Source organism: Rattus norvegicus, chromosome 15, assembly GCF_036323735.1.
Source record: "Rattus norvegicus strain BN/NHsdMcwi chromosome 15, GRCr8, whole genome shotgun sequence".
Taxonomy (NCBI): Eukaryota; Metazoa; Chordata; class Mammalia; order Rodentia; family Muridae; genus Rattus; species Rattus norvegicus.
In genome coordinates, this window is record NC_086033.1 from 85,851,880 (window position 1) to 85,879,529 (window position 27,650).

Consider the following 27,650-nt stretch of genomic DNA (forward strand, 5'->3'; position numbering starts at 1 on the left):
GGTCTTATTTGTACTTTTTTTATTCATTGAGAGATATAGAAAAATTCAAGCTGAAGCTTGTTTATTTGTTTCTTAGCTTCCATCATCACATGCTATTCAAGACATCTCTGAAACAGGGGTATCATTATGTTAAGACTTCATTTCTTCTTGTTATGTCAATGCACACAGCCTGTTCATATCAGGCTTCAAAACTGAGTTTGCAACTGAACATTACAGTTACTTCTAATAGATTTTTAGAGCAAAACAACTCTGAATTATTTAGTTTGTGATTGGATTGAATGGTATAACTTAGTTGTGTTTCAACAACAAAAAAATCCTATAATTCAAAGTGTTAGAAACATCAAATAGTTCTGTATTGGTTTCTTGTTCCTTTTGAGTAATCAATTTATTTCCTATGACCTTTATGTTTTAAAAGATTATAAAATTTATAAGAGATTATTTGTCGGGGCTGGGGATTTAGCTCAGTGGTAGAGCGCTTACCTAGGAAGCACAAGGCCCTGGGTTCGGTCCCCAGCTCCGAAAAAAAAAAAGAGATTATTTGTGTGGTTCAAAGCTCAGTTTACCATAGGATGTCACCAGATATTGTTGAGGTCCATCTATGCCACTTATTTTGTCAAGAAAGATAGAAATAAGAATACACTTCATTAGAAAATCAAGATTTAAAAAAGAAAGGAAACAAAATGCTTTTCTAAACTTAAGACTTGAGAGATGTTAAATAGTGGCCTACACTGTCTTCCTTGCTAATTTTATGGATAGATTAAGAACAGGCTACTATTTCAGTTCCTACGTACTGCTTAGACATTTGTTCTGATCACAAGAATATATCACGTTTTAGTATTAAGACACTCAAAGCTTATCTCATCTCCAGAAGATTAGAACTCTGGGTTCTCAGATATTGGCTGTTCATTCAGCCAAATGTGTTAAGAGGGGTTACTAGCCTGGGTACAAAATTCAGAGCAGCAAACAAAACAACAATGGTTTTCAACTCCTGAGGTTTTGTTCTAGTAGTAGAAGACACTGAACACAGATGAGTAAACATTATCTCAGAATGCACTACAAAGAATAATAGTGTAGGGGTGGTGATAGAAACTGTGATGAGATCAACTGTGGTACTCTCAAAAGAACAACAGAGAAGGAAGGCAGAGGTCTACAGCACAGAGACCTTTGGGAAATGAAGAGGCAAAATATGAGATGTGTTCATAGCTCTACTAGAATTGACATTGCTTGAGAACAGAGACACATACTAAATTTCTTAGACATTTTCATCTCTCTAGCCCCTCTTAGGACTTTGCACAAAACAGAAATCGGAACATATTTAAATTGCTTTGGAATCTATTTCACTAGTAACTTCACGGGACTGTCACATGAATCCTGCCAGATCATAATAGTTTCTCAGTTCTACTCGGCTTAGCTAGTATGAGAAATTTCATTGAACAATACAACAAATACATACTGGCAAATGAGGAAGATAAGAGTTGAATGTGTTCTTCAAAGTCTGTCATACAATGGTCTGCCAACTCCCATGTAGGAGCAGGAACCTAACTCATTTAGTTGTCATGATCTTACTAACACCTACAGAAACCTACCACCAATGTTAGCTGTCACATCTACTCATAATGTGTCAGTCTAGCAAAATTAGACTACCTGTAACTCACCTAAGAACTAATTTCCACAGACCTAGTCTATGCTGCATCTTAACAGTATAATATTTCAAGAGTCTTCATCCCAAAGAGGCTACTTACTGATGCTTGTCTGATGGAGCATTGTCTGAGTAGCAAGACCCTTCTGAGTGAGTGGATACTGAAAACCAACATTGCTTAAGAAAACATCAGATGTTTAGGGGCAAAGTGGCTCCATCTTCAGTGTGCGTCCCCAGGAAAATCAGGGTCAAATACTTAGCTGATGATCTAAGCCATGAGTCAGATACAAACTGATGTGCATATTGTTTCATTTTCACACATTCATATCCAAAGATGCACTACAGCTCTACCATATCGCCTCTGTTGTCCAATTACAGGGCTTTCTCTACCCAACACTGTCCTTTGATGCCCAGTTGTGCCAGATCCAGACCTTGGACCCTTGCTTGGGCCATTAAGACAATTCCACGATCATTAAAATCAAAATGCATATGAATGCAAAGGTCTCCTATCATTTTGACATATTCAAAATACCAATTTGAGCCATGGTTAAGGTAACTCATACACATATTTTTTTCATAGTTAAAAGGAGAAAATGTATTATTTTTCTATGCTGGTGCTTTGCACTGGCTCGGCTCTTGGATTTCTCAGATCATCTCTGTTATGGAACAGTTAGGGTCAGGGCTGTTTTCCTCTTTTTTTCTAGAACTTCATTCACTTGAGGTAAGAACGGTTGATGGGAAATGTTTTTCACTTTCTCTGTCCTCTCTGACCTCTGCTTGATTGTTTTGTTGAGGCAACTAACATATTTTTTTCATTACTTCCTAAGTTGACACCTCATGAGGACAGATGTGTCAAGATGCTTTCTGATCTTTCCACATCCATGTGTCCTTCCTGTCTAGCTCAGATGGGGAATCTGACATACACTGTGATCACGCTGTAATTCTGACAAGAGAAATCAAGCTAAAAAGACCGTTGTCTCTGCACAAATAACCTAGAATTCCTCAGTCCTTTCCATCCATAAAACAAACGGGAATGCCAGCTTGCAACAGGGGGCAATGGAAAGAATGACATCTTGTGCTGGGTTAAAGCAACAGAGGTTTTTATGTCTCTTGTGCAAAATATTGAGTCTTCAATAACACTTTCATCATTTCCTTATTAAACAATGGACTGTATATAATATACTTAGACAACCAGAAAAACAGATGTCTGGGATTAAAAGGAAGGGATTGGTGCTCGGTTAAGATTTAGTATCACAAAGAAAATTAAATAGATTGAGAGGAAAGTGAAAGCGTTGTTTAGATGAGATTCTAATTCCTTTTTGCTGTCACTTCCATAATTCCCCAATCTGATCAACACTCTCTTAGACTTCTAATAGGCAATTTAACACAGGCTAATAGAAAAATGGCACTATTTGTTATAGCTTTGAGGGAAAGAAAACAGATTCATCTTCATTTTCACTTCCCCATAACATTTATTGAGTAAAAATATTCTAAAGCTGTCTGAAGAAAACTGAAATAGCTATCTTTATCTGGGATGGAGGAGGATCTTTGCTCATTTTACGACAACCTTGGAGAGCTGGTTAGATTACACTTAATGAGTGTTTGAGAAGGATGAAGGACTTTAAGTGTGTGAATTCTTTCCTTTTCATCCATTGGAAAGTGCAGTTCACTCAAGCCTATTCACCTCCCAGTTGCAGAACCTTCTGCATATCCAGCACCACTCATGGTATGAAGAGCTCTGCATTGCCTCATGGTAGGGATGAATACAGCTGCATCGCTGTCCTCAGAGAGGAGGCAGACAGCTGTGAGTCCTGAGCTGTCATTTGTCCCTAGAGAACATCCATTTGCAGTTTCCTAGGTATATCGTTCATACTTGCCGCTTTTCAATTAAAGAGAAGAAAGTCAACGCTATAAAAGTACTATTATTCGATAAAAATGATACAATTGTGTGGGACATAAGTAAACTTTAGTTCAATGGTCTATAGCAAAAACTTCATTAGAAAAGACTAGTCATGCTCTAAAACTACTATTTTCTAAGAATTTGCCTTGGAAAGAGATCTGAGGTGACAGGAGTTCATGATATAAAGTTGAGATCAGGCTTGTTCAGGTTGGTATGACCACAACAACATGTTGTAAAGAATTTCCTACTTAGAGGACTCTTGACCAGAGGCATGGTGGAAGCTAACTTCATGTTATATTGCCCTGATTTTTCTCTTTTTTGTTTTTAACTTTTGGTGCATAGAAATCACACTTATTTTTAGTATCCTATGAAATGTCCCAAATGATATCTCTGTGCAAGTATGCATTGTATTCTGTTCAAATCAAGATAAAGATATCAACTCCAATATGTATCACTATTTTCGTATTGAGAACATATATTTATTGTTTTACTATAAATAAATTGAGATTAGTAAAATATGAAACATTAAAATAAGTTTAACTTATCTGTCAATTTAGTGTATGGTGGTTTGAATGAGAATGACTCCCATAAACCCAGTGAAGATGTGGTACTTAGTCGTTAGCACTGTTCGGTGGTGGTAGTGGTGGTGGTAGTGGTTGTGTGTGTGTGTGTGTGTGTGTGTGTGTGTGTGTGTGTGTGTGTGTGCGCGTGCGCGCGCGCACGTTTCTCAGTCTTGCAGGAAGAAGAAGGACATCCTGTGGGTGGGCTTTGAAAGTTCATGGTCTGGCTTCACTTCCAGTTTGCTCTCTCCAGTTTGCTCATCATTTTGCTCCTACTGACATGTGTGCTACTCGGTGCTATAGGCATCCTGACATGAAGGTCTCTCATCTCTCTGGAATCACGAGACAATACAAATTTTTTCTTCCTTAAGTCACTTTTTGTCTATGTGCTGTTAATATATCAATTTGTTTACGTGAATGAAACAAGAAAATTTCTATAAAAACAAAGAAGTTAAGATAGTCCCTTATGAGTTTTTCCACTGAAAAAATGTGCCTTCATGACACAACTGTTATTTGTTCTTTTTCTTATATTGAAAATAAATTTTCCCTCAAATAATATGTTTTGATTATAAATCTTAAATGACCTTGATTTCCCTCCCTCTTTTCCTTTCAGTTCTTCCTCCCCTCCCATCCAAACCCCACCTTCTCAGTTTTTTATTAGAAAACACTTGTTTAAGGGATAATAACATATATTAAAATAAAATATAACAAAAAATCCCACAAAAACTAACACTTCAGAATTGGAAAAGAATTAAGGAAAAGAGTCCAAGAGAAGATACAAGAATCAGAGACACACTCATTCAAAGACTCAAGAATCCCTCAAAAATACCAAACCAGAAGCTATATTATATACACAGAGGACCTGGTGCAGACCCTGTGCGTGCTGCTTCAGTCTCTATGAGTTCATTTGAGCTTTGGTCATATGGTTTAGAGGGCCTTATGCTCTTGGTCTCCTCCATTCCTTTTCATTCTTACATGCTTCCTAACTCCTGAGGGCTTCCCTGAGCCCGGATGGGATGAATTTGATGGAAACATTCCATTTAAAGCTGTGTGTTCCAAGATCCCTCACTGTGCATGTCTGGCTATGGGTCTCTCTGTTTGTTCCCATCTGCTGCAGGAGGAACCTTCCACTAGACTTGTGGATCAGTTTCTTGCTCAAACACTATCAGAGAAGCCTCCTGAAGTCACTTTTTATCATGATGTTTTATCACAGTCAACGGAAAAGTAACTAATGCAGAAGTATAGTGTCAAAGGAGAGAATGTGTATTAACATGCTCATAAATGTATGAAAGGTCTTAAATGTTATTATTTTAATTCTTTTTATAGTGCTATAAAACATATCCTAAAATTAGCACTATGTTAACTCTCATTTCTGAAGCCAAAATCTTTTCCGTGTAATACCTCTATCAAATCCCAATAAAAGAACGTCTTAATATAGGAACATAGTAAACGAGTGTTATTTTTGAACCATAACCTACTGGAATTTCATCAGTTAGAAACTAATTCGATCAGTTGTAGATCCATAACAATGAGTAAAGTTATTCAAATGAAATCAATAGGAGCTGAACCCAGAATGATTAAACTTCTACCGGAAAGCTAGAACTCCAAACATGTTCACATACACTTGACAGAAGTCAAAGCATGTACACTGATCTTGGCATGGCGCAAAGGAGCAGTGGCTTCCCCTTGCCCAACCTGCTGAATAATCAGAAGGGCTAGGTGATACTCATGAGGGTTGACTCTTTCATCTACCAGCAAAAATTTGTTTTGAAAACAAGTTGGGCGAGAAAAAGAGAACTAGATGAAAAAAGAGAGGAGAAAAAAGAAAGAAGGGAAGGATGAAAAGAAAGAGGGGAAATGAAGAAAAGAAAGAAAAGTGGTAGAGGAAGGAAGAGTATTTTCAAGTCTGGAAATGCAGGTTTCATCACGAACACAGAGTGTGCTTAGTAGGGAGGAAGGAAGGACCAGCCTGGTCCAGTTTCGCACTTTCTGCCTCTTAGGAAAATGAAGGATGTCATTGTATCCCATGCTGATTGGATCTTTGTAAATGAGGGATGAATTAATAATCATGCAGTGGTCACAGATTTTAAATAGTGGTCCTTCCCAGGACACAGAGTGCAAACTGTGAGAGCATGAACAAATGGCTTCCAGATTCTACTTTGAATCCTGGTGACTTAGCCCATGAAAGCATCTTCAGAGGCAGTTTCTTTTCTTTTCCTCAAAGTCATTCATGCACCATTCTGACTTCGTGGTCTCCTTGTGCCCAGTTGTCCTTCTCCCGATCTCCTCTGCAATGAAATGACTGTATTGCTATTTCTTGTGAACAAAACAGAAAATTTCAACTGTCTCTGGAACTGTTCAAAGTTCATACTTCAAAGAGCAAAACACTCGTTAAGTCTACCGAGGAAGAGGTTGCTTCCGCCAACGTTTCAGGAAAACGTCACTGCCATCTGCTTTGAATTTAAGAATGTTCTCACTCTCCATTAGCTGTGCCTGGGCGTTCTGTCTCTGAATGCTTTGTTTAGCATGCCAAAGCCTGTTACACTGCAATGCATGAAGCTTTGTTTCCCTGTTTGGGTTATTCACTCTTGCCTTCACTTTTGAAGAAGAGAGTTTCAAAATCTACTAACGCACTTCCTTTTGATAAAAAAGGATATCGGGTGTTTCTAGTGGCTGCAGCCTGGGGAGTTATCACTTAACTTGCTGTGCCTTCTCTCCTGTAAGTTCTCTAAGCCTGACGCTTAGGAGTCTTGCCTTCTGATAGTCTGCCAAAACGCTACTCATTATGCTAAAATTAATAAAGATTATGCTGATAATAATTTAATGAGAAAAAGTAGAAAGCTCGTGCACAAAAAAAGTGAACAATGCATTTCTCTAACAGTTGTGTACTCTTATGGGATTTTAAAAATAAATTATAAAAGCTCAAAAGACAAGTCAAGAGGAGCTTTGCTAGAAAATTTAACTTCTAGTCTATGAAGCCCACCGGTTGGCAATGCTGTACCTGTTGTTTAAATATAATGTGCCTTAATTTAATGGAAGTCAAATGAAAGGCCTGTATGTTTCTTTTAATAAATCAATTATTAATAACTGAATTTGCTTACATCAAGCTGAGGAAATAGAATTCTCTGCTTGGCAGCTTATTTTTCTACTCAAGGTTTTGTTTTGTTTTCTCTTAGATTGCATCTATTTGTCTCCCCCGCCTTGTCTCCCCCCTGTATGTAATATATTGACAATTAGGTGATTTGTCATTCTTGCTCAAGATGCCGAGCACTGCATACCTCAGAGCCTTATGAGCTACTTAAAATGAAAGCCTGGTGCAAAGTTCTTCTCCCCAGATTTGCATTTTACAATCTATTATTTATCGCTGCTGCTTGCTCCCTTACTGTACTACTGCGAGCAACATGCATAGTCCGAAGTTGTTATCTTTTCCCACTCGTCTACCCAAAGCTGAAACCGAAGAGAAAACTCATTTTCCCCTCCTGCGGACAATGCAGGCTCGACCAGTGGAATGACTGAAATGGCGTGCACTGCTTTACTGCCAGACTAAGTACCCACGTCCTGAGCACGGCACGGAAAGACACACGGCGTCCGTGTCAAATCATTCATAAGCTTCTTCGATTCTGGTCTCTCCAGGACACTGGTGTCTCAGTGAGTTGCTCTAGAGATAAAATAATAATAAATGAAACATCAGATGAGCTTCCGCCCAGCTCTGTTGCTCAGACCAATCCGTATTGCCTCAGGCATTCTCAGTGCGTATCACCAGAATCAGATTCAGGACACGGGGCTCTCTTTCCTAATCGTGACCGTGAAGGATGCTTTCTCTCTTGGACCAGAGTAACCTGTGACTCCTTTAAGGTTACTTTATTTATTATTAAGGAAATTAATTGTGAAATGTATATTGTCCAGTATAAAAAGTAAAAGCATAGAGTAAGGATTCCAGAGCAGAAAAATCAATTCTAGTAGCACACAGGTATCAGCTCGTCCTTCTGCTTTATTCAGACACTAGTCAATGTCTACCTTCCAAATAGCACTTTGAATGGCGTTTTCTGTTTGTTTGTTTCTTTGTTCTTTTTTTATTTTTCAGCTGAAATAGGCTATGGTTTACTTTAAGAAAAAAATCAGTGTGGGAGAGCTGGTGTATCTGCCCAAAGTAACACACTACACAGCAGCTTAGCGAGGGGAAGACGTTAATCTTTCTAAACACGTATTTATCATCTCAAACCTAGGGAGTATAGATCCATATTTTAAATACAAATACGACCCATAAAGGTAAAATATTTTGGCCCTGCAAACGTTTTGCAAATATCTGAACAGCATTCACTACTTAGGATAGAACCTATTTTTTTAAAAAAGGAAAAAATAACAAAAGAAAAAGAAAGCCTTAAAATATATTTTTATTAATGATGTCTCCCCTAAATCAGTTTTTTAATGAGCATGAGGTTGTAAAATCCAGAGGAAATTAAAAATAATTATATTTTTTCTCAGTTAAAAAAATTTGACACCTGCTGAGACAGTTTAGGACTCAGTTCAATACACAAAATGTAAGTCACATTAAACATTTCAAACATCATTATGGAATTTACAGCAAGCTCTGTTATTCCCAAATCTCTGGTTTCATCATTTAAAAATAAGTACTACAAAGGGATATATCATAATACCCTATGCATATTTTGACTTAGGCCTCAGGGATACAAATTACAAAAAATCAATTACATAACTCCATCTTCTTTGATAGTTAACAAAAATTTACCTCTCAATAGTGCTTAATAAACACAGTACATTTTCCCTTTAAGTTAGTGATCCAATAGTAAGCATTTACTTGGGAAATATAATCAATATTTGTTTTGATTTGAATATAAAAATGACCCTCTTAACATCTGGGCTCATGAATGCTTTGCTCCCAGATGGGGATCTGGTTTAAAAGGTTTAGCAAAGTTTAGGAGGAAGTACCAATCTGCCGGAAGTAGACCACTGGAAACATGGCCTGAGGGATGTTTCTTAACTCTGAGCTCTGTTTCCTCCTCTCTGTCTCTATCTCTGTCTCTGTCTCTGTCTCTGTCTCTGTGTGTCTCTCTCTGCCTCTCTCTCTGCCTCTCTCTCTGTCTCTCTCTGTCTCTTTCTCTGCCTCTCTGTCTCTCTGTCTCTGTTTCTGTCTCTGTCTGTATCTGTCTCTGTCTCTCTCTCCCCCTCCTCTCCATGTCCTCTCCTCTCCCCTCCCTCTCCTTGGATGAAATAAGATAAAGAACTCCTTCGATCTACACTCCCTTATCCATAGTGCTCTTCTTAAGAGCATGAGGCTAATCAACCATGGATAGAAAACTCTAAAACTGTTAACCTCACCAAATCTTTCCTCTCTCAGTTTGTTTTCTTAGGTCTTTGGTCATAGTGACAAAAAAGTTTAACAGAGAATTCCATCTTATTTTGTTAATGTGGTCACTGTCATGGTCAGTTTTTCTTTGGTGCCTACTACTTACATTTTTCCCATGAGGGGAGGCACCATGGGAGCCATGCTGTGCATATTTTCTCAGTTCACTTTTCACAGCAAATGATGCTGTTGAGAAGAATAGAAGCTAAAGAAGTTCAATAAAGTCCTTGAAACTCTACACACAGGATTAAGCCCATCTCTTCACTCCCCAACTCTATGACAGTTTAGCTACTAATTTAGGCAAACTAAAACAGAACCTTGGAAAGAAAACAGGTACTCTAGAATATTTGGGGAAAACAGATTGGAATAGTGTTTTCTTTAGTATTTATATGTCTCCCTGTATGAATACATTCCTCCATCAACACAAGTACATCTGAATTAGACACAGGTGGGTAATCCTAACTCTTGGGCAGTCTAAGACAGAGGATCAAGAGCTCAAGGTTACCTTCTTCCTATATGGGGTTGAAATACAGACAGTCAACTTCCTAATCATCCTGGTATGCCATGTTGATGTTGGGTGTAGCCCTCTGGAACTGTTAGCCAAATAAATTCCTTCTCTTTTAAATTGCTTTGATATTTACCACATCAACAAAAGCAACCGAAGCACATTGAGCATTATTTCTCAAGAATTCTTTACCTTGAAATGCTCTAAGGCTATACAGTCACATGACCATTTATTTATGCAAAACTGGGGTGCACCCACATAAAGTCTCATTCAAATACTGAGGGAACCCCATCATCAGATTAAAATGTATTCTTTGCCATTCAAAGGTGGCATCTCATAGCTGTGACATACTCCCTCCCAGAAGCAATACAAGGGAGTTAGCTCATGGTATCAGGAGACATCAGTTCATTGTGTCTGGAAAGCAGCAAAAGCAGGTCAGTACATAGTGATGGGGGCTTGTCCCAGGACATTCTATATTTTGATGAATCAGGTAACAGAAAGCTAGAGCCAAAAGTGGGGCAGGTCTTTCACTGTTAAAGGTCTGCCCCTAGTAACTCAATCCTAACTACCATGCCTCGGTTTCCAAAGGGTCCACACCTTCCCCAGACAACACCACACTCTCAGGCCAAGTGTCTAGACATTGTGAGCCTTGAGGGATGCTTCACATCCAGTCCATAATGGGCAGTAACTGGACCAGCATTGCTATCAGTATTTTTTCACGATCTTGTCTAAAAGCCTGAATTTTTGGCTTTACTCCAAACTACTGATCCACTATAGGCATTTTTAGCACAACAGCTTATTGACTTATATTAACATTTGTATTAGTATTTGTAAGGAGAATTTAATGTTAGATTGAGAACTTCAAGTTGTTCTTAAATGAGGTTGTTTGTTTGCTTTTAAGAAAACACTTAGATTATTAAAAAATTAACTATAATAATAGAACTAAAATATGCATTTATCCTTCCGGGAAATTCAAGCACTAAAACATTTTATTTATTGAAGCTTCTGAAGCATCTTAATTTTCTTTGTCAATTTTATATATTGGATATGTTTTATTTAAAAATTTACATGAAAAGACTTGATGTTTCTCAATCTCAGTTGCATGTAAACAAAAACAGAAACAGGACCTATTAAGAAAATAATAACACACACATACATACACACACACACACACACACACACACTCACGCACACTCACACACACACACACACACACACAACACAACACACACACTTCTGTTCAAATGGGACTCTTCAAAGTTTGTTAGAATCATCAGATGGGTCACAGGCTGAGGTAGTCCTGAGTCAATGTGTTAAAGCCCAGAGAGAATGTGCCTCTTTGATAGTTGATTGCCTTAACACAATGTCTCTGTGGATAGGCCCAATCTAGTTTTGCAAAAGAGTTGTTACACCTAACTTTACCTATTTCCCAGCTATTTGAAATATACTATTACATTTGCTCTCCTGTATTATAATGATTTCTCGTCATTTTGCTTCGGGAAGCATTTTACACCCTAACAAGAAAGGCTGTTACAGCCTTGATAGCCCTCTACCTCTGTCAAGAGGAAGGGCGAGGAAAAAGACCTGGGTTCATTATATTGACAGAGGAAGCTGGAGAACAGGAACACTAACTACTCAAATAAAGTGACAGTATCAATTCACAAGCCTCGATAACTGAGTGGTTAAGAACCAGTGTTTTCTCTTTCTATTGGTTAAGAACTATCCAACAGAATCTTAATTATATCATCTCTCCGACTATTGCCTTAAAAATTCAGAAATGGCAGCACATTTGAAAGTTGAATGCATTTCAATTAAACCATTCCAAGTGTCCTCACAGTGGACAAGAGGATATAATATAACATGTCAGATTGCCCTTATCAATATCAACATGGAGAGTCTTAGAAATGAATATCCAAGAGTTCCCAAAGACACTACCAGAAACTGAAAATAAGAAATAACAGCAGACATAAAACCTTAGGAGAAAGCAAAAGAAGTTTATATAATACAGGAAAATAACTTCTTTATTATACTTGAACACATTCCCAACTTTTTAACTCCTCACATTAAAAAAAGAAGTTAACGTATGATTTTACTAAATGGTATATATTTGTACATATTTATGGTACAGAATATGATAGTTCAATGTATATAAGATTTAAAATGTAATTGACACTTTATATCTTCAAATGCTTATGTTTTCTGTGTTGGGAAACTCTTCCTTTTCTCCCTCCTAATCATTATGATACATTGCTGTAGATGGTAGATACTTCTGTATAGTGGGACTGAAAATTTGTTTTTCCTCATCTATTGTTTTTCGGTACTTATTAACAAAATTCTTCCTACTCCATTTTCTTCCACTTACATTTTCTAATGTTCTCAATACATGATTCTGTGAATCCAGTTTAATCTACTTCCATGATTAGTAGAAACATGCAGTTTTTGACATTGGTGGCCTGCCTGCCTTTATACAGCACAATGTCTAGCTCCATCACTGTTCTCCAAATGACAGGATTTCATTCTTTTCATGGATTCAATGCTCTTCTATTTTTATATATTTAACCACAAATGAATACCTTGATTCCATACCTTGACTGTTATGAATAGTGCTACATTTTAAATAATTTTAAGGAATAATATCTTTTAATATCTCTGGGTCTACTTAAGGACTCCTTAGTGCTTCGCATTTGAAACACTAAGTGTTCTCATTTGACTCTGTATAATATAACTTCAAGCTGAGAAGGAAAATTGTTAGGCTTAGGGGGTCAGTGCTCTTGGCTCAATTGACCAACAAAGCACAACCTAATTGGGAAGTCAATATTCCTTTAGTATAAACTAGGCACTTAGTTTCCTTTGGAAGAGTTTTTCTTTCAATCTCTCTCAAAGTCTTCTTCTGAGAAGAAGTCACAGTTGAATGGATTCTTGGAAACAACAAGTAATTTAAATCCTTCATAGGCTTATGTTTCTTATTATGAAATGAAATTTTACACATTAATTTTGTCCATAGTAATAGTTAGAAAATCGTTGAATCACAACTCTTACTTTTGAGCCAGGCATGGTGGTTCATGCCCATAATCCAGCACTAAGGAGGCCATAACAATATCACTGGTATGAATTTGAGGCCAGAGTTCAGGACACTGCATGAGAGTCTATTTTTAAAAGGAATACTCTGCTTTGTGGGTTATCAACTAGATACAAAGAAGACACAGGGAACTAAGTCCCCAAGGAGGGAAGGCTTTAATAACCAAGCAGAGATTCATAGCAGTATCCACACTTGGAAAGAATGAAATGCCATAGGAGAGAAGTAAGGAATCATAGGTGGGAAGTTTAGAGACACTCATCCCCAACAAGAGAGGACATGGCTCAGAAGAATCAGTGTGGGTCAGGTCCTGAGAACACAGAATGAGAAAGAAGAACATTAGCAACAACACTGCTAGGAAAACTGAATATTCATAGACAACAGAATAAATTTGCTACTACTATAGTATACACACACGTACACACACACACACACACATGTACACACACACGTATACACACACACACACACACGTACACAAAACTAATCAATCAGCTCAAAATGGGTAAATGACTCAAATATAACAACTTAAATTGCAGGACTCTCCTAGAAAAAAAAGACAGGGAAAAAGATCGTGAATTTGGTTGTGACAATGACTCCACATTAACCTAAAATTATAGGCAACAAAGGGATAAATTAACAAACGAGATTACATCAAAGAAGTTGTTATAGAGATATGGAAAGAATAACAGAGTTAACATTTGCTAACAGGACAACTGAAATATCTAAGAAATTCCTTCAGTCGATACCACCATAGCTGATAAGCAAATGTTAAAGGGGCTAAACACTTAATGAGCATTTATATAAAAAGACATAATGGAAGAATTTCACCATCACTAATCATAACAGAGATAAAATACAGTGAATAAACATTCGTTGTATGTTACAACTATATTTGACAATTAAATCTTATACAGTTAAAAATAGAAAATGATGGGTCAAAGGAATATATTAGAATATGAAAAAGTGTTAGGCGTAGTGATACCTGCATGTCTGTAATCCCAATACTCAGAAGGTAGAAATACTAAAAGTCAGAGTTCAAGGTCATTCTCTGACTACATAGTAAGTTCAAATTTAAAATGTTATATGAAGCACTATATCAAGAAAAATAATAAGAAACAAAATAATACAACAACATTTTGTAATAGCTTCTATTATAATTTCCAAATATTGCCCTAAAACAAGGAGCAGAAAATGGAATTCAAACAGTGACCCCTCTCAACTTTACTCACTCACAATGTCAATCCTACAGTGTCAAAAAAAAAAACCACAGATGCTATGAACTTTTCCAACTAAATCAACATTCAATCAAATTTTACCTTCAGCCCTAACCCAATACATGTGAATCATTGAGTGAATGGCCAGAAAGTGAGGGAGAATGATCCAAAAATGTTAGTGAAAATAGTACCATTTTCCCCTAATTTTGATGCAAAGACCAATCAAAATGAAATTATAGACAAAGATTAACAAATTCAAGCAGAATATAGTAAATAACAACAACAACACTGTTTTCACAGCACGGACAAATCCTTAGTCTAAAGAGCAACAGGGAGTGGGTGGTGTGCATTTAATAAAAAGGGGCTGATAAGAAAGTCAGGGAACTTAAAAGTTGTAAAGGCAAGAAGACAATCTAATGGATTTTAAAACTGAGAAATCTCAAGGTTGATAAATTGGTAGATAGATAGATAGATAGATAGATAGATAGATAGATAGATAGATAGATAGATAGACAGTCAGACAGACATAAACAAACTCAGAGTATATGTATAATTTCAGAAAAGGGAATAAGATGGTAAAGCAACTGTGGAAAAACAATAGTATAAATATGCACAAATGAAGAAAAGTATCACCTGTTGTTTGCAAGGACCCAGTGGAATCTTGGGAAGAGGAGATGTGGAGGAATCTATACCAAAAATCATCCATTCATCAAATTCTTGAGCAATAGTGAAGTTAAAAACCTAGGGAGATACACGTGATTTGAGTTAAGCAAAGATTTCTTCTCTAAGATAGAAAGGTCACAGTCCATGAAGAAGACAAAATAGACTCCTCCGAGGTATAAATGCTTCTTCCTGCTCATAAGGCAATGTGAAGAATGGAGAGGCAAGCCACAGTGTGAGATATTCAGAGCACATACACCTGGAGAGGGAACTATATTTGAAATATGTAAAGATCTCCTATAAATCATTGGTGACCTAATTTTAGAGATGGCAAAAAGACTCGAATTTTCACCAAAGGATATGCATGAATGTCCAATAAGCATATGAAAAGATGCCTGGCGTTATTAGTCACTAAGGAAATGCAAATTAAAGTCATGCAGAACCCCACTAGAAATTCTGAACTTGACAAGGTTGAAAAGACTGGCAGAAATACAGAGCTTGAGAAAGCCTCATTCCCCTACCTTGTAAATCGGTTCGGCAGTACCTTAAAGGGGAAACACATAGCCATAGTCTAACCCAGGAGCTCCACTTTGAATTAACAAAAGCTATATGAAAGTGAATATTTATCAACAACAAAATTCATAGAATGTTCACAGCAATTTTGCCTGTAATAGCTAAAACTGAATATAATCCAAATGTGCACCAAGAGCACTATGAATAAGCAAAGTGGCATGAAATAGTCTCAGGAATGAAAGGGGATCATACACAAAACATGAATGCATCTCACTAATGTTATATTACAGCGAGAAGCCAAACGTAGAGTGGATATTGTAGAATGCCGTTTATCACAAATCAAGGACAGGACAGGCAAGCCAATGGTTGCAGAAATCAGGCAATAATGTTTGTCTGTGGTAGTGGAGTTATGGTTTAGATTAACTGGAAAAGGGAGGAAGGAGCTATCTACAGGGGTGGTGTTCTGCCTTTCTGTCTGGCTTGCAGATTGCTTACACAGGTGGATTCATTCACCAAATGGACTGGACTTGGCATCTGTTCCTTTCGTTGTTTATAAAGTAACATTACTTTTAAAGCTTATTGCCTTATGTGTCTCATTTGCAATGATGGGGATGACAGCGTAGTTATTATCTGGATTTATAAATCGGAACATTGACTCTTAGTGGGATGTGACTGGGTGGGGTCTCTTGCTCCCTGGTGGGTTTTTGGCCACTATTTTGCTTTCTTTGCACTGCATCCCCTTTACCCCCAGCATCAAGGAAGGCTTGGCTACAAGCATTGGCACAGAAAAGAGTTAATGGATTTAAAGTGTTGCGAAGGAAGAGGTTTTCTGCTGGGTTAGCACAATTCCAACACTAAATATAAGCTTTGCATACGAAATATATTCTTTTGTCTCTTGACCACTGTGCTAGAGAATAGGGAAATATGCCAAAGAGGGAACTGGAGAAGACCACAGGGAAATGGGCTGTGGTTGCTAAGGGAGCAGCCTTCTTTTTGGCTTGGAGATCTTCTTTCCTGTTCAGAACCACAGGGGAAAGAAAAATAATCATGACCAGTACTGAAAGACTAGAGGGAAATTTGAGAGTCCTTCATCAGAGCCAGCCTAGACAGAGGTAGATGGAAGGGAGGCCACTGTGGGAGCCATGGCTTAGTCCAGCTAATGCCATTGTTGATTTATAAAGCTTATGTGTCTAAAGAAAACAAAAGGGTTAGATCTGAGATGGCAAACTAATTACTAGAGGTGAGTGTGGAGTTTGTCCAGGCTCTAGCCTTCCATGAATACCAATACACATTCAAGGACCTCTGACTGACCTCCACTCCCTTGCCATACCATTGCAGCTAAGAGAATAATTTATTTCTGACAGCTAATACACACACACACACACACACACACACACACATACACACATGCACACACGCACACATGCATATGTATGTGCTGTAGATAGTACTGTGTGTGCTGCAGCTAATGTATATTATTACATAAATTATATATATTACATATACAATATGTATAAAATGACCAGAAAATATAACAAGCTGAATTGTCCTGAATTAAAGAGATTGCTAAGTAAAAAGAAGGAGGTATCTTCATGACACTCAATCACAATAAGATTAACATGGCCTGACATAGAAAACTGGCAAATTGCTCAACCATATTCCTATTTCTTTTTCTCAATAATGCCAACCTCAGAACTCACAAGAGAAAGTAATTATTTATTCAGAGAGAGGAAAATTGTGAAGAAAGGTGGTTCTTGTGAACAATGATGGATGAACATGAATCAGGTGAGTGGTTGCCCATGCACTTTTAATGAAATATACTTGATTTGAATATAAAATTTCCCCCACAGAATCACATTTCAACCATCGGGGTGCTATGAAGCCTTTGATTGATGGAGCAGAGGTGAGGGAATTAGATCAGTCCAGGTCAGCCCTTGAACATTAGAGACACCCAAAGTTTCAGCTGTATTCTTACTTCCAGGTTCACTCTCATATAGCATGTTTCCTATCTCATGTTCCTGCGGCCATGAATTCTGCCATGTCTTGGCTGCCATGATGACTGGAATATGTCTGAAACTATCATCCATCTAGTAATTTTGTGACAGCCATACAAAAGTAATATGCCACCGTGCTCAGCTTTCCCTGGCCAGAGAGTCTAATGTAATTGTAGAGGAAGGAAGGGCATGTCAACATGAATTAGGATAAAGGTGGATCTGTGGTTCAGTCCAGAGTTGACAACTACTGACTTAACCAGATGCGAGAGGGCACACAAAGTGAATGAAATCTAAATACGCAGATTGGCATATGACGGACTGGTATTATCTTCCCACAGAAAGACAATATGTGTTCAGGAAGGTTTCTAGTTAGGTAGATAGTCACAAATGAAGGTAGAGAACTCAAGGCAAAGAAACTATCCTGAAGGCAAATAACACAACCCCACAGGGATTCATTGCTTCAGTCCGCTTGCTTGAGCAGAGGTAAATTTAAAACTATAAATCTCAAAAATATAGATAAACAAAAAAATTATAGCACTGAAATCCAAGCTATGAGGTTTATTTTTGCAATATAACTTTTAGTCATTTTCTTCCTTTTGTTTTGTTTTATGTGTTTGTTTTAAAGAAGGGATATAAAATGGTAAGGGCGTTATAAAAACAGAAGCAGAATGACTCAGCCGAAATAAATTGGTGCGGGCTGAGGACATAGCTTCCTTGGGTTAGTGGTTGCCATGAACCTCACGGTGTCTTATAAAGTGACAAGCATTGCCTACAATCTGAGAACTTGGAAGGCTGAGGCAGGAGGATTGTCTTAAGTTCAAGGCCTCCTTTGCCAACATAGTAAGTTCTGAGATTGCCTAGGCTAAATGGAAAGACCTCATTCTGTAACCTCTCCACAGGCATGAGCAGTATCACCAATTCCCTTCAACACTGTCCTTGAAGCACTAGTTGGAACAAGAAGGTAGAAGGAAATTAAAGGAATACAGAAAATAGAAGAACGCTAGGTTTCCCTCTTATCTGCATATAATGATATTATATATCAGAAAGCCCCAAAACTCTACCAAAAAACTTCAAGACATGATAAAAATCAACAAAGAGCAGGATACAGAATCACTTGCAAAAATCAGTAGCTTTTCTATCCACGAATAACAAACATACAGAAAAAGAGGTCATGGAAACATTTCCATTCACAATAGCCTCAAAAGGTAATCTAAGGATGAAGCTAACCAATGAGGCGAAGAAACTGTGATGAAAAGTTCAAATCCCTGAAGAAAGAGACAGAAAGAAATGCTTAAAAATGGAAAAGAATGCTGTGCCACTGGATTAGTAGAATTTAAATGACCATTTACCAAAAATAATTCACATATTCAGTGCCATACCAATTGATTTCTCCATCTCATTCATCCCATGCAAATAGAAAAAATCTATCCTTAAATTCATATCAGTCCACAAATTTTTCTGGGTAGCCAAAATAATCCTGAGCAATAAGAATAATTCTGGATTATCACTCTAGATATCAAGGTATATTACAGAGCCGTAACAATAAAAACCTATGACTCATGTTAGGGTACATGAGTACATGAAACCACCGCTATTAAATATTTACAAAGATGTAAAAAACATATGCTAGAGAAAAGAAAATGTCTTCAACAAAGATGCTACAAAGAGAATATCCACTTGTAGGAGAATGAAGTTAGACCCATATCTATAACCTTGCATAAAAACTAATTCTAAACAGGCCAAGGACCCAGATGTGAAGCTCAGAACACTAAAATTTCTCGGAGAGACCATCTGTGACATCCTACCTGATGTACGTGAAGGAATGAACCTTCTGAATAGGACTGCATCTGCCTAAGAATTAAGGCTAAAACTGACAAGTGAGACCTCATAACACTAAAAAGCCTTTGCACGTCTGAAGAGTCAATCTGGTGAGGAGGACGCCCACTGAATGGGAGAAAATCTTTGCCAACTATACATCTGACAAGTGATTAATTTTTAGAATTAATGAAGAAGGTTTTTTAAAAATAGTGGAAAGACAAACAACCCATTTAAAAACGAGGCCGGAACTTGGATAGAGTTCGTGAAAGAAGGAAAACTGGCTAAGAAATATCTAAAAGCTCACCCATCATCAAAATCAAAACAACTGTGAGAATTCATCTTACTCCATCTAGAATAGCAAAGATCAACAAAACAATTAACAACAAAGGCTGGGGAGGCAGGGGGTGAGGGAACCCTCCTTCACCGTTAGTGGGATTGCAAACTGTCCCAGCCACTCTGGAAATCAGTGTGGAGAAGCCCCCCCCCTCAAAAAATGAATCTACCCCATGACCCACCTATACCATTTCCTGGTATGTTCTCAGTGAACTCAACCTCTCTGTGCACAGACGGCTACTCGGTCATGCTCGCTGCTTCCCCATTCCTGGTAGTCAATCAGTGGAAACAAACTGAACATCATTCCGCAGAAAATGGTTACCCATGCATTATGGAATATGATTCAGCTGCTGAGAAAAAATAATTTTGTTGGTAAATGAATGGAACTAGAAAAGATCATACTGAGTTAGGGAATCCTGGCACAGAAAAACATACTCCTACTATTTCTTCTCATGAACGGCTCCTTCAGATGTGGCTATAAAAAAGTGAAACAAGCAATAAAGACATAAATATCAGGGCACAAGTGATATGAAGATGGAAATAAAAAGGGGGAAGGTTCATTAAGGGGTGAAGAGGGAAACTAATACAGAAAAAGGAGGGGAAAAGATAAAAGATCAGTAAGAATATCTGAAAATGTAATACGGAACCATGCTATTTCCTATCTGCCTAAGATACTTGCATGTAACTTTGTATACAAATATACTCATATACTTTAATCATTTTATTTATCTTGGCTTTCAATAGTCAAAGGTCACCTAACAAAAATCCTAAAACTGGTTCTCTTTGAATCTTCTTTTGAGAAGCCCTCTTTTGAGTCGTTGGTCAGGGTTGTTGAATAGACTTCCAAAACATTATAAGACTATTTCTGCTGCAATTGGTTGCTGTCCAGGCAGGTTAGTCCTTACTGTTTGTGATGGTTTATATAAGCTCTGCCCATGGAGTGGCACTATTAGAAGGTGTGACCCTGTTGGACCAGGTGTGTCACTGTGGGTGTGGGCTTCAAGACTCTCATCCTGGCTGTCTGGAAGTCAATATTCTGCTAGCAGCCTTCAGATGAAGATGTAGGACTCTCAGCTCCTCCAGCTCATGTCTGCCTGGAGGCTGCCATGTTCCCGCCTTGATGATAATGGACTGAACCTCTGAACCTGTAAGCCAACCCCAATTAAGTGTTGTCCTATAAGAGTTGCCTTGGTCATAGTATCTGTTCACAACAGTAAAACCCTAAGACATTGCTGAAGACACCATGCGCTTCAGACTCAGGACTTGGAGGACCTGAACTACCTCTAAAATACAAACTTACCCTCTGAAACTAGTTTTCATGATACCGGAAGGTGTCATACAAACTGCCAAAGGAGGGAAGCATCCAACGGTTCTATTGAGCGATGATCCCCATGAGCTACAGCAATAACCAGCATGTTAAGATGCTTATAGTATGGATAAAATGTACAACAGTGGCACATACTTCCCCCAAGAGCTCTTTAATTAGAAATAAGACAAGAGGGAAACCATAGCTGCTCCTGGAAACCTAATCAAATACCCGGGGCTGATGAAGTCATGAATCTCAGAGAAGAACCTATAACCTCTACATTACTAAACAAACATAATCCCAGATTACATTCTAAATAGTTGTCTTATACCCACAGATAAGCATACATAGTCCCCACCTCTCATCTAGGAAATTCACTTTGCAGCACACAGAGACAATTGCAGTAAACCATACCTGTCTGAACAGAGTCCATGAATGAAACTATATGAGGAGAGTTCTAATCTCTGTACCTCCATAACATGTCTTCTTGGATTGCATTTTATGCCCCTCCTAGGTGAAATAATAGGAGCGGGTTTACTTTAGAATAACCATCGTCTTACCCATTATTACTCAGAATGTTTCCAAGCATGACTTGGCCTCACCACTGTATACTCCCTAAAAGCATGTGACCTTGCCTTTGTGACTGCATACAACTTGAACTCAAGTGAAGTTTGCTCTTATGACTTGGCTTAACCCTCAGAATATAAACTGTCCGATGCCCAGAATAAAATTGACTGTTGCATGAGACGTCAGTTTGCCTCGTGGTTAGGTTCCACAGTCCCAGGTTTATGCCACCAAGTAGAGTGGCAGCACACCCAACCACAGTGCACAGTTGTGGAGCTCAATCCTTACTGATACATCTACAGTTCCTACATCTGAGGCGCACAGATCATTGTAGAAGATGGTAGGAGCCAGACGAAGAGGGAAATTCGTGTGAGACTGTGTCTCCCAAAAATGTTAGAAAAGGTGCACAAATCAAGTCTCACCAACATAGCCACCTGAACAGGGACAACACCAGTAGATATACGACTGTGAATGGGGCTCTAAGCATAGACAAAAAACTAAGGAATGCGGAGAGCGGGACCCATTACCAAGTGGTCATCCCTGAAAACACATACATACAAATAACATTTTAAAAACTAAGCAGGCTATATTTATGTATTTAGGAATATATATATATATGTATATATATATATTATAACACACATACACAGACACACACACACACATATAGGAGGTTGACATATATATGTATATATTATTGACAATGGGAAGAATATATAATGCTTTTAATTTTATGATTGACTATTAAAAACCTAATTTTGTAAAATTCATTGGTGAAAAAACATTTTCTAATTCATAACAAACCTTGTACTTTCATAAAATATTTTTCCTAGGTTTTCAAATTGGAAATTTATCTAAGAGACTATTTACAAATTCTTTCATATACTTACCTATGAGATTGATCACGTTGGAACTAACTGGAATATCTAATTGTAGAGAGCTATTACACAATTAGCTCTCTAAATCTTTGCTATTAAAAATAGGAAAATTACAATACAAAGGACTACTATAAAACTAAATTAGATGAATATTATGATATATTATACACTGTATTCTTTTGGAAAATATATAAACATGGAGAAACACGTGTTTCCTGACTATGAACTCTTGATAGCAATTACCTAAGCAAAGAAGCACTTCCTTTACTGTGTCTCTGTAATCATAACTTTCACGTAATGTTGTATCCTTCATTTAAAGACAAAACCATAAAAACAAATAAATAGAACTGACCAAAATTTTATGACAAGATACAAACAGCAGATATTTCAATGGTATAACTTTAGTATATCTAGACATTCTAAGGATTGATAACTACAAATATATTACCTTTACAATAAAATACTAAAAGGGATTTTAGGCTCATTTAAAAACATTCAGCATCTTCAAATACTTCAGCTGCTCTCAATATTTTATTTTACTTACTGGGAAAACTTAGTTTTGTTTTTTTTAAAGAATATTAGTTTATGTATGTGACAGCTCCATATCTGCCAGGCATCCATACCAGTTGCTTCTAGCTTAGCCAGTGACTGTCCTGTAAGTGTTTGTTTAAATTGGGGAAATGTCCTTGTCACCATGTAGCTTAAAGAAAGAAGCCACTCTCTGGTTCTGCTGCTCTTAGAGACCCCTGACTTCTCAACTGACGCTTCATTCTGTATTTGGAGCTAAAGGAGCTTGACATCAACTTTATTTTCTATCATTTTCTCTGAGTTGAATAATGGTTCCTGGCAAGGCTGCCTTAAGCACCAGTCGCCATTCTAATTACAAGGCATCTGCAAATAGTCAGGTGGCACTTGGCATAGGAATTCTCATCCAAGTGTCCACTTGAAAATTCCATAGTCAGAAAAGGAGGGTGGTGTTTTGAGATTCTTGGTCTTTTATCTTGACATACCAGAGGCATTTCTACATAAGAAACGCCTTATAACTTGAGGCTTAGGTCTTTTTTTCTCCTACACCCTCTGCAGAACAAGATGTATTTTCTTATGAGGTTCCATATGCTTCTCCCTCTGAACCTGAGAACATCTGTAACCACAGATTCACATATTCTCAGTGAAAATGCACCTGTATAGGTAAAAGACACTACAGGGAGAGCACGTGTGTGCACCCTAATGCCAACAGCTGGTCAGAGAGGCATGGCAAGACTCTACAAGCTCCCTCAACACTGGAACTACAGTGGGTTCCCCAGTATGTCCTCTGTCCTAAGTATACAGAACTGTTCTATGATTCTTGACAGATTAACTGAAGATAACAAAGAGACGTATGAATAATTGGCATCTCATGGAATTGTTTATGGGGCATACATATTTATAAAAAAGCAATCAGCACAGGAATAGGAAATAGAAAAGCAGCAAAAGTAAGACCATCTCAGCAAAGCAAAGGCCAATATTTTTTCCAAAGGAAGTTCTAATAGATGAAAGGAGCTGGTGTACAAAACTACCAACACCAGGGGAAGAAGATTCTTCATGGATTGGAAGAACTCCAAGCCCCAGACAAATTTCTCACTGGAGAGCTTGTCTCCTCATTGAGACCTACAAATTCCCCAAGTGATTCATGGCTCTCTACCTCTGAGTGGTAAAGCTTCTACTTTCCAAAATGGGTGCACCAGAAGAGAGACAGACTCGTCTGTGTAGAAAACTAAATTTTCTCCCCTTCCTTTGTATCTCAAACCATGAGATTCAAAGAACAATCCAACTTTCCAAGGGATTAAAAATAAAGCCACTTGTGGAAGAACTAGCACATCCAATCTCTGTATCCCCCTGGGTCCATCTCTGTTCCCTTCTCTTCCATTTCTGCCTAATTAAAGACCCACATGGTTCATCCATGTAACCAACAACACTAAAACCTTCCAAGCATTTACAATGTTTCACAATTTAGAGGGTCAGAAATCCAGGTTCTGTCATTTGGGTTTCCCTTTGGATTTTGTGTTCTCAAAGTTCTCAGAGAATGGTGATAGACAATTTCAGCTGGAGTTTTCTATGAAAATGTTCCAGAGACATGCCAGAGATTTTGCAGCAGGCTGACCCAGACTGTAATTCTTTACAAGCATACAATGATGAGGAAAATAGAAAGTGCTTACCCCCATGGAGCCTCAGTGCATGGCTGTTTCTGTGTTTCTTCCAAGAACCCCACTGTTGCCGTGGCCCGTCTTGACGGCATGAAAGCTGAAAAGAAAAGAAAAGAAAAGAAAAGAAAAGAAAAGAAAAGTAAAGAAAAGGAAAGGAAAGGAAAGGAAAGAAAAGAAAAGAAAATCACTAGAAATACACTATGTGGTCAAAGGAAACAAAAAATGCACTAGGTAAAAAAATCACTAATAGATTGACACAAAAAGAGATTCACAAGAAAATCAGTCATTTGTCACATGTGTTAATTTGTATGTATGCCTTGATAAGTAGCTAGAGATATGCCTCAGTGAACACAGAACTGGAGTCCAGAAGGATAGTAGTCGTTGCTAAGGAACATGCTTCTCGAGGGACCTAGCAAAAAAAAAGAACCTACCTTAATTCTTCCATCCATCAAAATGTGGGAGGGGGTTGACTATAGGTGGGTCCACAATGCCCTTGGTACTAACATGGTGCTGAGCTGAAGGTCACAGACAAGTGTATAATTAGACTCAAGTTTTGAAGTGGACTCCCTAATAATTTGAAGGGTCTTTTCCACAGGATAGACATACTGCTTCTCACAGGCAAGAGGAACAGTTGGACAGCCTCGTTTTACAAGTGAAAGAAATCTCACGACCATCTCATGGTGTCTGCTGTCATCTAGGCTATCACACTGTCTGGCAGGCTGGGAAATGAGGTGCCGAACAACATATCCAGCTCTCTCTGAAGAACACCGGCTCCGAGGCTCGTCAGTCAGTCCTAGTATACTGCAAAGCATTCCCAGAGGGCTCTTCAGCGAGAAATGGATTCTCTGAAGGCAAAATTCTGCACAGATTGTGAAGAAAGTATCTTGCTTTATGTTTGTCTGCTATCTCGAGATCATTTGAGTTGTCTGTATTGCTAACAAGCCCTGTCTCCTGGTGAGACCTTCTACTCAGACTCATCCTCAGCTGGTCTGATTGTACAAACTCTAAAGAGTAAATTAACCTTAACTTTAACCTGTAGTAAGTTAACCAAGACTGGAGTTACATATATAAAAGCATAGTAGAAAGTCATTACATTAAACTTTAAAAACTGCTGTGACACAAAAGTTCACTGTAGGAAACTGCTTCAAATTCATGCACAGATATTAATCAGGTCCAATGCTGTGCAGCCATAGGCCTGAGGGCACCTATGGGTGGTACAGCCATAGGCTTCAGTGCACATAGGTGAGAAAAAAACTTATGAGGAGTCTACTTGCCAATTAGCCTGTGCAGGTCCTACCACTACAGACAATAGAAGCAAACTTTGGAAATAGAACTTTCTTTGAATTGAAAACATTCTAGGGATACTACTAGTAAATGGACAAAAATATACAAAGAGTAAGAATTTGATGCTCTTCTCTAAGAATAGTTGCACGTAAGGGCCATGCCTCCATTGTTTAATGAGACATGTTTAATGGTTTTGAATAGCTGACATTTGGTCAAATTTTATCCAATTCTCAGGGAAGGTTTCCTTGAGAGAGTAACCTGGAGGCACTAAAATGAATACATTCAGATATTAAAGAACCAGAGATCCGTGCTGGTAAGAACATCCACATATACACAAACCCTAAAGCCACCATCACTGAGGAAATACATGCAAGATAAGAAGTAAAAATTCAAACCATTAAGAGCAGGTGACAGTGTTAATCCCAGCCAAACCTTGTTCTTTGGGATCTGAGCTTCCTCCAACACGAAGACGGGCCTCCCAGGAACTACATGAAAATTAGCTCCTCTACCCACTGAGGAACCTGAGATAGTAATGGCTCGTGACTCCTCATCCCTCTGTGTTTGGAAGTTGTTTTAAGACCCTATCCTCTGAAAGATGCACGTCTGCCTTTGAGGTGAAATTGAAGAACACTGCATTTGCATTGCTAAAATATTTCAACACTGTGTAACTACTTACTAGATGTTTGAATTTCTTGTTTGTGATACTATCAGCTTGGGCCCTTAAAAAATTGCATGAGCAATTTCTAAACTTGCTTTAAATTGTTTGCCTAGATAAGAATTATTTAATCTAGGAAAGTAATGTTCACACAGCATTCATTTCATAAGTTGTTATCAGGTAGTATGTTGTTATGTAAAGTACATTCCTAAGGTTTATCACTTCAACAAGTATCAGAAAAACACTTTTATAATATTCAATGTTTATAACCAATTCTTTTAAAAAAAGACCAAAGCTAGAGGAATATGTTTCAATCAATGATGACCATGTGATTTAAATCAATATACAACATACAATATACAAACATGCATACATTTGAAAGAGGAAAAAAACTCTTAGCATAAAAATCTTTCTGTAGAGAAGTCTGTTTACATATCTTCACTACAAAAGTCTTATTTTTATTTGGGGGCTAATAAGCTTCTTCCTTTGCTATCAGATCTGGTGTGTTTCCAGAAGGATCCTTTGCATACACAAGCAAATATTGGAGTGTGTGCATATGCATAATATATAAGACAATATATTCTTAGAGTGCCTTCCATCAAAACTGAAGACCCAGAGGAGAATAATCCGTAATTACCAATATTATTTTACATTGTTCTGACAGTGATTAGGAAACAATAAGGTGAAAAACAAAAGTTAAATGTCTTTGGTTTCAAATGTGTGCAGAAAAAGAAAATTAACTCAGATCTAGTTAGTTCCTTAAGCATTAGTGACATGGGGCTGGAAATGGCTCAGTTCTCTGTGGCACAGGCATGAGCACTGGAATTCACATCATCAGAACCCACCTTAGAAAGAAACCCATGGTCACAGCTTCCCATTTGTGGCCCCAATCTAATGTAAAGCACAGCTAAATGAGAGATGGCGTGCCTATCCCAGAAGTGGAATCTTGGGACCCTTCTGAAGACCAGCAATGGGGAAAGGTGTTAGGGGATGTTCTTGCATGAGTAAATACAAATGGCTGGCTATTACTTGAAGCAAATTCAGTTTTGCTTTTGTTCCAAGAATAGAAAGTAGAGTAAAATTCAACATCATTTTTTCACGCATACATTTGAAACAGAAAAAAAAAAACTCAGCATAAAAATCTTTCTGTAATGAAGTCTGTTTACATATCATCACTACAATGAGTTTTATTTTTATTTG

General features: G+C 37.8%; 1 long non-coding RNA gene across 25 annotated transcripts in view; it reads right to left on the minus strand.

Annotated features, from left to right (window-relative positions):
* LOC102556284 (uncharacterized) overlaps positions 1 to 26,441 on the minus strand; it is a 114,552-nt gene extending 88,111 nt beyond the window's left edge. The window contains exons 1-7 of one of the 25 annotated variants that reach the window (XR_005494223.2): positions 26,228 to 26,439; positions 24,524 to 24,608; positions 21,301 to 21,396; positions 19,763 to 19,930; positions 14,896 to 15,003; positions 7,655 to 7,757; positions 14 to 6,387 (exon numbers count right to left, since the gene is read on the minus strand). This is a non-coding gene — a long non-coding RNA (uncharacterized LOC102556284). The other 24 variants (XR_010057999.1, XR_005494216.2, XR_596253.4 and 21 more) reach the window with 24 other exon arrangements.
* Positions 26,442 to 27,650: the final 1,209 nt, after the last annotated feature.